At 39.1% G+C, this 11,894-nt stretch overlaps 1 pseudogene; it reads left to right on the top strand.

Annotated features, from left to right (window-relative positions):
* Window positions 1-4,876: 4,876 nt before the first annotated feature.
* Window positions 4,877-5,237, top strand: LOC120881693 (annotated as a pseudogene).
* The last annotated feature ends 6,657 nt before the right edge of the window (window positions 5,238-11,894 follow it).

Genomic DNA, 11,894 nt, shown 5'->3' with positions numbered 1-11,894 from the left:
GCAAAGAAGAACTAAAGAGCCTCTTGATGAAAGTGGAGAGTGAAAAAACTGGCTTAAAGCTGAACATTCAAAAAATGAACATCATGGCATCTGGTCCCATCACTTCATGGCAAATAGATGGGGAAACAGTGGAAACAGTGGCTAACTTTATTTTTCTGGGCTCCAAAATCATTGCAGATGGTGATTGCAACCATGAAATTAAAAGACGCTTGCTCCTTGGGAGAAAAGCTATGACGAACCTAGACAGCATATTAAAAAGCAGAGACGTTACTTTACCAACAAAGGTCCATCTAGTCAAAGCTATGGTTTTCCCAGTAGTCATGTATGGATGTAAGCGTTGGACTACAAGGAAGGCTGAGTGCCAAAGAATTGATGCTTTTGAACTGTGGTGTTGGAGAAGACTCTTGAGAGTCCCTTGGACTGCAAGGACATCCAACCAGTCCATCCTAAAGGAGATCGGTCCTGGGTGTTCATGGAAGGACTGATGTTGAAGCTGAAACTCCAATACTTTGGCCACCTGATATGAAGAGCTGACTTGTTTGAAAAGACCCTGATGCTGGGAAAGATTGAGGACAGGAGGAGAAGGGGATGACGGATGATGAGATGGTTGGATGGCATCACCGACTCAATGGACATTTTGGGTAAACTCTGGGAGTTGGTGATGGACAGGGATGCCTGGAGTGCTGTGGTTCACAGGGTCACAAAGAGTTGGACATGACTGAGCGACTGAACTGAACTGAACAGGAAACTCTCTTTCCAGTGGCTATAAAGTCAATTTTCTGAACTGAACATTCTTGTCACCTATCATCTTTTCCCTTGAGATTTAAAATATTTATGTATCTGTTTTAGCTCTCCTTAGCTATTTAAAAAAAAATAATTTAACTTATTTATTTTTGACTGTGTTAGCAATGGCAACCCACTCCAGTACTCTTGCCTGGAAAATCCCATGGACGAAGGAGCCTGGTAGGCTGCAGTCCATGGGGTCGCTAAGAGTCGGGCACGACTGAGTGACTTCACTTTCATTTTCACTTTCCACTTTCATGCATTGGAGAAGGAAATGACAACCCACTCCAGTGTTCTTACCTGGAGAATCCCAGGGACGGCGGAGCCTGATGGGCTGCCGTCTATGGGGTTGCACAGAGTCGGACACAACTGAAGCGACTTAGCAGCAGCAGCAGCAGGTTTTTGTTGCTGTGTGAGCTTTTCTCTATTTGTGACAAGCAGGGGCTACTCTTCATTGTGGTCCACAGGCTTCTCATTGCAGTGGCTTCTCTTATTGCAGAACAGTCTTTAGGCATATGGGCTCGGTAGTTGTGGCTCCCAGTATCTACAGCACAGGCTCCATATTTGTGGCCCACAGACTTAGCTGCTCAGTGGCATGTGAGATTCTCCTGGACCGGGGATTGAACCTGTGTCTCCTGCATTGGCAGGCAGATTCTTCACCACTGAGCTACCAGGGAAACCTCTCCTTAAATATCTTGAAGGTAGGAATAGTCTTGGACATTTTTATTTATGTGCCTTGTGCACCTTGGGTGCTCAGAAAATATTTATTGAATGAAGCAAAAGATTTATCCTGTGGATGTTGAATAACAATTTAAGAATTAGAGGGTAAGGTCATATTTACAAAAATGATTACACCAGGTCATTAATTGATCTCCATTTTAAGGAGTCTTCATTATTCCTAAAGATTTCTTTGAATATAGATTAAAATCTCAAACATAGTGTAGAGTTTCATTTGTGTGCTTATGTTAGAAGGAAGAAGTGGGTTAAGCACAGATGGATGGCTGAAGAGACAGGGAGGCAATAGAGAGGCCTGAATCCCCTCCTTTTGGCATGGGGAAATGTAGGAATTTCCAGTGGTCATGGCCAGGATTACCTGGCTAGAGCAATTTTGCTAATAGCCCAATCAAGGAGGCTGGCTATCAGATGAGGCACCTTAGCAACAAGAAGCAATAGGATGTTCTGCTACATGGGAGGCTCTTCTGTCAGAGAACAGCAGAGGAGTAGGGCTTCTTGGAGACTCATGAAGAACTTTAATGTATGTCCAACAAGCAGATCAGTATTTAGGCATTGTCGCACCGAGGGCATCTTCAGCCTGTCAACATGAGAGAAGCTGGAATAGCCACAATGAGGATTAAGCTTTAAAGAGAGAGGAAGGGGACTTCCCTGGTGGTCCAGTGGTTAAGATCCCATGGTTTCAATGCAGGGGATCCAGGTTTGATCCCTGGTCAGGGAACTAAGATCCCACATGTGCTGTGGTGTGGACAAAAAAAATTCTTTTTTTAAAAAAAGGAAGGAGGTGTCTCAGAACCAGACCCTGCCAACACCTTTCATCTCAAACCCCATAGTCAGGACCACCACTCAACCCTCACCTGAAGATAAGGAAAGGAGATGAGATTTTTTTTTTTTAACTTGAAAGTTAATGCTTTAATTCAACCAAATTTTAACACCCCACAGTGGCCACAAAACTAGGGAATCTTCATGAGATCATATTGCTGTACTGGAAAGGGAGATTCAACAATCCCCTAGAGAAGATAGTACAGTAACTAGCAACACTCCAGCCACTTTATTTTCAGATTCCACCAAGCTGAAACTTCTCAGTAAACCTAGTTACATTAGTCAACAAAGGACTGTCTTGGTCTTCTAGGGCCATATACTGGGTGACTTAAACAACGATATTTATTTTCTCACAGTTTTTGGAGGCTGGGAAGTCCATGATCAAAGTTCTGTCAGGTTTGGTGTCTAGTGAGGGCTCTTTCTGTCTTGCAGAAGGCCACCTTCTTGCTGGTGGGGTGGATGGGGGTATGGGATGAGATGAGATGAGGTGAATCTCTAGAGTTTTTTCATTTTTTGTAAAGTCACCAGTTCTATCAGATTAGAGCTCCACCCTGATGACCTAATTTGACCTCTCTCACCTCCTTAAAGGCCTTATCTCCAATATAGTCTCATGGCTGGGGTGGTGGGGGTGGGGGGGTTGTAGTGCTTATGACTACATGTTGACTAAAGTCAAGATATGACTTTAGGGGTACACAATTCATTCCACAGCAAAGACCTCTTACCATGAGGCAGAAATTATTTACCAACACAACAGAATAGAGCAAACCAGGCTAAAAAATGATTTCCCATTCTATCCCAAATAAATGCCTGTGTGCTAAGTTGCTCCAGTCGTGTCTGACTCTCTGCAACCCCATGGACTGTAGCCCACCTGGCTTCTCTGTCCATGGGATTTCCCAGGCAAGAATACTGGAGTGTGTTGCCATTCCCTTCTCCAGAGGATCTTCCTGATTCAGGGATTGAACCTACATCTCCAATGTCTCCTGCATTGCAGGTGGATTCTTTACCTGCTGACCCATCAGGGAAGCCCCAAATATCCCAAATGCCTGGATATTGCAATTTCAATTGGAAGCAAGAACTTTCAGACCTTCATTAAATAAATCTTGCATATATGGTCATGATTAAGACCAAAGGAACTAAAAAGCTGATTGGAAATTCAGAGGCTCAGTCATTTGTCTCCAATGCTGAGGTAGTTGATGCTGCCAAATACTGGGGGACTTGGGGAGCGAAATTTCAGAATAATTGATCATGGCTTAAAAGTCAAAATATGTTCTTCAAAAATTAACATGTGCCATTGGCAATCTAGAGCTCAACAGCAGCAAGCCGAAACCTACAATCAACAATACATTGGAATACAGACAGTAGGAATTAAATTGAAAATTTAAGGCCAAGTCCCCTCCCACCTAAAAAGTTTGCAACTGAAATCCACTTGTTAAGTCAGAATAGAAAGTCTGCTCTTAAGAGATGTTTCTGACTTCCAGTTTTCGGTGTGACATGTAAAGAGCTTAGAAGCACTCACAACAAGAAAACAACTGTTCTCAAGGAAAAAATCAACAATTCTTGTATTCATCAGAGAATGGAGCTCCTTGGTAAACTCCTGCCCTCCAAACTGGAGAGACAAAGAGAGAAAAAGCCATAACACTAGAGGAAATTTTAGCCTCTGACATAACAATTACAGCAAAAAGTGTACACAGCCTACTCCTTCCTAGTCAGATAAATTTAAACCTCACACTCCCTCAGATCCTTTTACCCAATACATTATGTTTGGCTTTCAATTTTTAAAAATCACAAGTCATACAAAAACACAAAAAGCACAATCTGAGTGAACAAAAGAAACATCAGAACCAGACTCAGATATGGCAGAGAGTTTGGAATTATCAGACTGAGAATTTAAAATAACTATGATCAATATGCCAAGTGTTCCCAAGGGAACAGTAGACAAATGCAAGAAAAGATAGGGAAAGTAAGAGAGATGGAACTTTAAGAAAGAATCAAAAGAAAATGCTAGAAATCAAAAACACTGTAACAGAAATGATGAATGTGTTTGATGGATTCATAAAGAAAAGAATCAGTTAACTTAAAGATATATCAATAGAAACTTTCAAAACTGAGAAACAAACAGAAAAGAATGAAAAAGACTGAGCAGAATGTTCAAGGACTGTGGGACAGTTACAACAAGGGTACATGTGTGTAATATCAATACTGAAAGGAGCAGAAAGAGAGAAAGGAACAGAAGAAATATTTGAAGTTTTAAAGGCTGAGAATTTTCCAAAAATAAAAGACAGACACCAATCCATAGATCCAGGAAGCTCAGAGCACAACAAACAGGATAAATACACCCCCACCCCCAAATCGATATGTAAGCATATCATATTCAAACTGCAAAAAAATCAAAGATAAAAAGAAAATCTTGAAAGAAGCCAGAGAAAATAATGCCCTACTTTATAGAGGAATAAAAACAATTCAACTGGACTTACCTTCAGGAACCATCCAAACACAAAGAGAATAAGGTAAAATGTTTAAAGTATTGCTGACCATGAGGATGGCGGTGAGGGGGAAGCTAATGGCAGTGATGGGAGACAAGGACACCGTGACTGGCTTCCTGCTGGGTGGCATAGGGGTGCTTAACAAGAACCACCAACCAAATTTCCTGGTGATGGAGAAAGATACTACCATCAGTGAAACTGAAGACACATCCCAGCAGTTTCTAAACCAGGATGACATCAGCAGCATCCTTATCAACCAGTACATTGCAGAGATGGTGCAGGCATGCACTTGATGCCCTCTGGCACTGCATTCCAGCCATACTGGAGATCCCATCCAAGGAGTACCTCTGTGATGCTGCCAATGTCTCCATCCTGCACAGGGCCAGGGGCATGTTCATGGCTGAAAACCTGCACTAAGGGACTCTCCATGGCCATGTAGCCTCTCCCTAGGATTACCATCAGCCCTTGTCTAAGATGTGAGCCTCTGAGTTCCAATTCCCTGCCCCTTCCCACTCCACTGAGAGGCTAGGTGAGGTGCTTCCAGATACCAGGGCTCTGCCATTAAAATCAAGGCTGGTTAGGGTAAAAATAAATAAATAAATGAAAGTAAAGAGAGCAGACACAAATTACTGGTGTCAGAAATGAAAGCGAAACCAGCACTACTGATTCCATGGACAGTAAAATGATAATTAAAAAATACAGTTGACCCTTGAATGACACTGGTTTGAACCATGCAAACTTTTTTCCAATAAATACAACAGCACTACATGATCCACAGTTGATTCAATCTTGGATGCAGAACCATGAATGTGGAGAGCCTACTATAAAGTTGTGCATGAATTTCTTACTGCACAATGAGTCAGTGTCCCTAACCCCATGTTGCTCAAGGGTCAAGTATATTTTGAACAACTTTACAACCACTAATTTGATAAAAGATGAAATGGACCAATTGTTTGAAAGACAAAATCTGCCAAAACTCACACAAGGGGAAATAGATAATCTGAGTAAATCTATAACCATTAAAGAAATTGAAATCAGTAATTAATAACCTTTCAAAACAGAAAACACCAGGCCCAAATGGTTTCACTATATTTTTAATAAAAAAAAATTAACACCAAAAACATTTTGTATTGGGGCATAGCCAATTAACAACGTTGTGATAGTTTCAGGTGAACAGTGAAGGGACTCAGCCATACATATACATTTATCCATCCTCCCTCTAACCCCCCTGCCATCCAGACTGGCATTTAATATTGGGCAGAGTTCCATGTGCTATACAATAGTTTTTTGTTGGTTATCCATTTTAAATATAGCAGTGTGTACATGACCTTTCCAAAGTCCTTCACTATCCCTTCCCTCCTGCCACTATGAGTTTGTTTTCAAAGTCTGTGAGTCTCTTTCTATTTTTAAGTAAGTTCAGTTGTATCATTTCTTTTTAGATTCCACATATAAGGGATGTCATATGATGTTTTTCCTTCTCTGTCTAACTCACTTCACTTGGTCTGACACTCTCTAGGTGTCAGACCATGTTGCTGCAAATGGCCTTATTTCATTATTTTTAATAGCTGAGTAATATTCCACTGTATGTATGTACCACATCTTCTTTATCCATTCCTCTGTCCATGAACATTTAGGTTGTTTCCATGTCTTGGCCGTTGTAAACAGTGCTACAATGAGCATTGGGGTTCATGTATCTTTTTGGGCCATGTTTTTCTCTGTATATATGCCCAGGAGTGGGATTGCAGGGTCATATGGTAGTTCTAACTTTAGTGTTTTAAGGAATCTCCATATTGTTCTCCATAGTGGCTGTACCAATTTACATTCCCACCAACAGTGCAGGTGGGTTCCCTTTTCTCCACACCCTCTCCATCATTTGTTATTTGTGGATTTTTTGATGATAGCCATTCTGACTGGTGTGAGGTGATATCTCGTTGTGGTTTTGATTTGCTTTGTTCTAAAGCTAGCAATGTTGAACATCTTTTCATGTGCCTATTGGCCATCTGTATGTCCTCTTTAGAGAAATGTCTATTCAGCTGTCTGCCCATTTTTTTAGTGGGTTGTTTGTTTTGATGCTATTGAATGTCATAAGCTGTTCATAAATTTTGGAGACTAATCCCTTATCAGACACATCATTTGCAAATATTTTCACCCAATCTGTGGGTTGTCTTTTTGTTTTGATTATTGTTTCCTTTGCTGTGCAAAAACTTTTGAGTTTAAGTAAGTCCCATTTGTTTATTTTTGCTTTAATTTCCATTATTCGGGGAGATGGATTAAAAAAAGATGTTGCTGTGATTTATATCAGAGAGTGTTCTGCCTGTGTTTTCCTCCAAGAGTTTTACAGTATCCGGTCTAACATTTAGGTATTTAATCTATTTTGAGCCCATTTCTGTGTATGGAGTTAAGGAATGATCTAATTTCATTCTTCTACATGTGCCTGTCCAGTTTTCCCAGCACCATCCATTGAAGAGACTGTCTTTCCAACATTGCATAGCCCTGACTCCTTTGTCATAAATTAATTGACCATAGGTGCATGGGCTTATTTCCGGGTTTTCGATCCTGTTCCATTGATATATATTTCTATTCTTGCACCAGTATCATACTGTTTTGATGATTGTAGCTTTGTAGCATAGTCTGAAGTCAGGGAACCTGATTCCTCTAGCTCCGTTTTTCTTTTTCAAGATTGCTTTGGCTATTTGGGGTCTTTTGTGTCTCCATACCAAATGGTTTCACTATTGAATTTCACCAAACATTTAAGAAACAAATGATACCAATTCTCTACGGCTACTGCTAAGTCACTTCAGTTGTATCTGACTCTGTGTGACCCCATAGACGGCAGCCCACCAGGCTCCCCCATCCCTGGGATTCTCCAGGTAAGAACACTGAAGTGGATTGCCATTTCCTTCTCCAATGCATGAAAGTGAAAAGTGAAAGTGAAGTGAAAAGTGAAAGTGAAGTCACTCAGTCTTGTCCGACTCTTAGTGACCTCATGGACTGCAGCCCACCAGGCTCCTCTGTCCATGGGATTTTCTGGGCAAGAGTACTGGAGTGGGGTGCCATTGCCTTCTCCAACCAATTCTCTACAGTCTGCTCCAAAAAATAGATGCAGAGTGAATACTTCTGAATGCATTTTATGAGGGTCAGCATTATCTAATACCAAAACCAGGCACAGACATTACAAGACAGGAAAACCACCAATGGATACAATGTATATCTCTCATGAGCATAGATTCAAAAATCCTCAGCAAAATATTAGGAAATCAAATCCAGCAATATATAAAAAGGATTATACCCCACAACTCAGTGTGTGTTCTAGATATCCAAGGGGAAGTTCAAAATTTTAAAGTAAATTAAGGTAATCCATTACATTAACAGGTAAAGAAAAAAAATCATATGATCACAGTAATAGATGCAATAAAAGCATTCAGCAAGATACTACATCCTTTCATGGTAAACTCTAAGTAAACCAAAAAGAGGGGAAATTTCTTCAACTTGATTAAAAAAATCTGTAAAACAACTACAATTAACATCGTTATTATTGATGAGAAATTATAAATAGATGCTTTCCCTCCTAAGATGGGCAACAAAGCAGGTATGTGCCCTCTCACTACTCTTTATCCAAATTATACTGTAAGTCCTATCTAATGTAATAAAAAAGATTAAAAGGTAAGGAAAATGTATACAGATTGAGAAGAAGGGAATAAACTCTCTTTGTTTGCAGGTGATATTATTGTCCATATACAAAATGTCAAAAAAATTTACCAAAAGCCCCTTCTGGAACTAATAAGCAATTGTTGCAAGGGCACAAAGTCCAAGGTTAACATATGAGAGTCTGTTACTTTCCTATATGTCAGCAGTATACATTTGGAATTTAACAATAAAAAGCATAATAGCATTTATGTTAGCAAAAAATTAAAATACTTAGGTATAAATCTAATAAAATTTTATAAGGTCTACATAAGGAAAACTGATGAAAGAAATCAAAGGTCTAAATAAATGGAGAGATATTCTATGTTCTTCTGTGACTTGATACTGTTAAGGTGTTAGTTATCCCTAATGTAATCTATAGATTCAACTCAATTCCAATAAAAATCCCAGCAATTTACTTTGTGGATATCAACAAACTGGTCATAAAGTTTATATGGAAAGGCAAAAGATCCAGAATAACCAATGCAACACTCTAAAAGAACACAGTTGGGAGGCTGAAAATCCTCTAATTCAAGACTTACTCTAAAGCCACAGTAATCATGACAGTGTGGTATTGTTAACAGAATAGACAAATCAATTTAATGGACCAAAGAGCCCAGAAATAGACCATACAAATATAAGCAACTAATTGTTGACAAAGGAGCAAAAGCAATCCAGTGAAAAAGAATAGTCTTTTCAACAAATGGGGCTTAATAGGTGCAGATTCACATTCAGGAAAATGAATCTAGACACTGACCTTGCATCTTTTATGAAAATAGACTCAAAATGAATCATAGACCAAAATATAAAATGCAAAAATATAAAACTTCTAGGAGATGATAGAGAAAATCTAGGTAACCTTGAGTTTGGCAATGAGTCTTTAGATACAATGCTAAAAGCATGCTCCATGAAAGAAAAAATAGCTAGGTTGGATGTCATTACAGTGAAAAACTTTTACCCTGCAAAAGATACTCTGTTAAGATAATGCAAAGACAAGCCATACCCAGGGAGAAAATATTTGCAAAAGCACATCTGATAAAGGACCTGTATCCACAACATATACAGAACCCTTAAACCTCAACAACAACAACAAATGGACAACCCAATTTAAAAGCTGGTGGACAGTTGATCAAAGTAAATATATAGATGGCAAGTATGGCACATATGAAAAGATGTTTCACATCATATGTTACTAGAGAATTATAAATTAAAATATCAGTGATATACTACTACATACCTACTAGCATGGCCAACATCCAAACCTCTAACGACATCTAATGCTGGTGAGGATATGAAGCAATAGGAATTCTCCTTCATTGCTGGTGGAGATGTAAAATGGTATAGCCACTTTGGAAGACAGTTTGGAAATTTCTCACAAAGCTAAACATAGTCTTGCCGTATTTTGGCATTCATGCTCTTTGGGACTTATCCAAATGCATTGTTAATTATGTTCACATAAAAACATGGACAGGAGTATTTATGGAATATTTACTTATAATGTCAAAATTGGAGGCAACCAAGATGTTTTTCAGTAGGTGAATGGAAAAACAAATTGTGATGCAGTCACGCAATAGAATATTATTCTGTGATAACAAGAAATGAGGTATGAAGCCATGAAAAAACATGGTGGAAACTTACAAGTATAGTGTCACCTGAAAGAAGCCAGTTTGAAAGAATTCCCCTGTGGTTCAGTGGTTAAGACTCTGTACTTCCACTGCATGTGGCCTGGGTTTGATCCCTGGTCAGGGAACTAAGATCCCACATGCTGTGTGGTGGGGCAAAAAAAAAAAAAATTGTTTTTAATTAAAAAAGAAGAAACCAATCTGAAAAGGCTACATACTATGTAATTATAACTATATGACATTCTGGAAAAGACAAAGCTATGGAAACAATAGATAGATCAGTGGTTGCCTGGTGTTGAAGAAAGGGGAAAGGATGAATAGTTGGAGCATAGGGAATTTTTTAGAGCAATGAAATGCTTCTGTATCAGAGACAGAGGAATGAGAGGGAGAGAGGAAGGAAGTGGGGAGGGGAAAGGGGAAACAATTCATGCAGGTCAGCATTTTCTACATAAATGGACATGTTCTATATCTGTACTGTCCAATATGAGAGTCCTATATAACTACTGCCCCTGGAGAAGGGATGGGCTACCCACTCCAGTATTCTTGGGCTCCCTTTTGGCTCAGCTGGTAAAGAATCCGCCTGCAATGAGGGAGACCTGGGTTTGATCCCTGGGTTGGGAGGATCCCCTGGAGAAGGGAAAGACTACCTGCTCCAGTATTCTGGCCTGGAGAATTCCATGGACTGTATAGTCCATGGGGTCGCAAAGAGACATGACTGGGTGACTTTCACTTGTAACAGCTGAATACTTCAAACATGGATAGTGCAGCTAAAGAACTGAATTTAAAATTTTATTTAATTTTCATTCATTTAAATTTAAATAGTCACATGTGACTAATGGTTAATATATTGAATAGCACATGTATATATACTTTTCTCAACTGAGAAAATTCAGTGTTTAAAAAAACTCATTGGGTAAGTCATTTTGAGAGTGTTCTACACTTAAAATATTAACTTTAAATATTTTGGATATTAAAAAAAGTAGATTTATGTTCCTCCTCCTGGAAATTTATTTGAGGGAAAAATGCATGAACAATTAAATAACAACTGAAATGTAACCTATGAAATGTAACCTATACACATAAACTATAGACACTACTTTCACCTCTGTGAGGACATAAAGAAAATTATAAAGGTAAAAGTAAAAAGAGGTTAATAATTTTGTTGTTGTTGTTGTTCAGGTGCTAAGTTGTGCCCAACTTTTTGTGACCCCAAGGGCTGCAGCACACCAGGCCTCCCTGTCCTTCACTATCTCCCAGAGTTTGCTTAAACTCATGTCCATTGAGGGTTGCATAAATAAATATATGGAGAAATCTTAAAAAGAAATGGAGAAAGAATATTTTCTGTGACCTAAAACCTGTTTTATTCTTACCTACCAAAAATTCTAAATATTAATAGTGCCCTAGGAGGGCTTCAAGTAACATTTTGAGCCATTCTCATTTTATTCATCCTGTCACAATTTGGACAGTTTGAGGCTTGTATTTTAATAAATGTCCACAGCTAGCTAGAAAATATTCATTCCTGAAGGAAAACTCAGCAGTTGAAAATGATCACCAAAAATGTTCATGAAAGTTCCAGGATAGCTATGGACTTCCAATTATGATGTTTGAATTTAAGTGAAAAACACTTTATCTTCTGGGAAAGCCTTAACCTCTAAAAGTTTAACACAATTGAAACATGTATATTATCATATGTGAAATAGATCGCCAGTCCTGGTTCGATGCATGAGGCAGGTGCTCAGGGCTGGTGCACCAGGATGACCCTGAGGGA

The sequence above is a fragment of the Oryx dammah genome, unplaced genomic scaffold (genome assembly GCF_014754425.2).
Source record: "Oryx dammah isolate SB20612 unplaced genomic scaffold, SCBI_Odam_1.1 HiC_scaffold_23, whole genome shotgun sequence".
NCBI classification, from domain to species: Eukaryota; Metazoa; Chordata; class Mammalia; order Artiodactyla; family Bovidae; genus Oryx; species Oryx dammah.
Note: the sequence above shows the minus strand (reverse complement) of the source record. Positions and strands in the feature narration are given on the sequence as shown.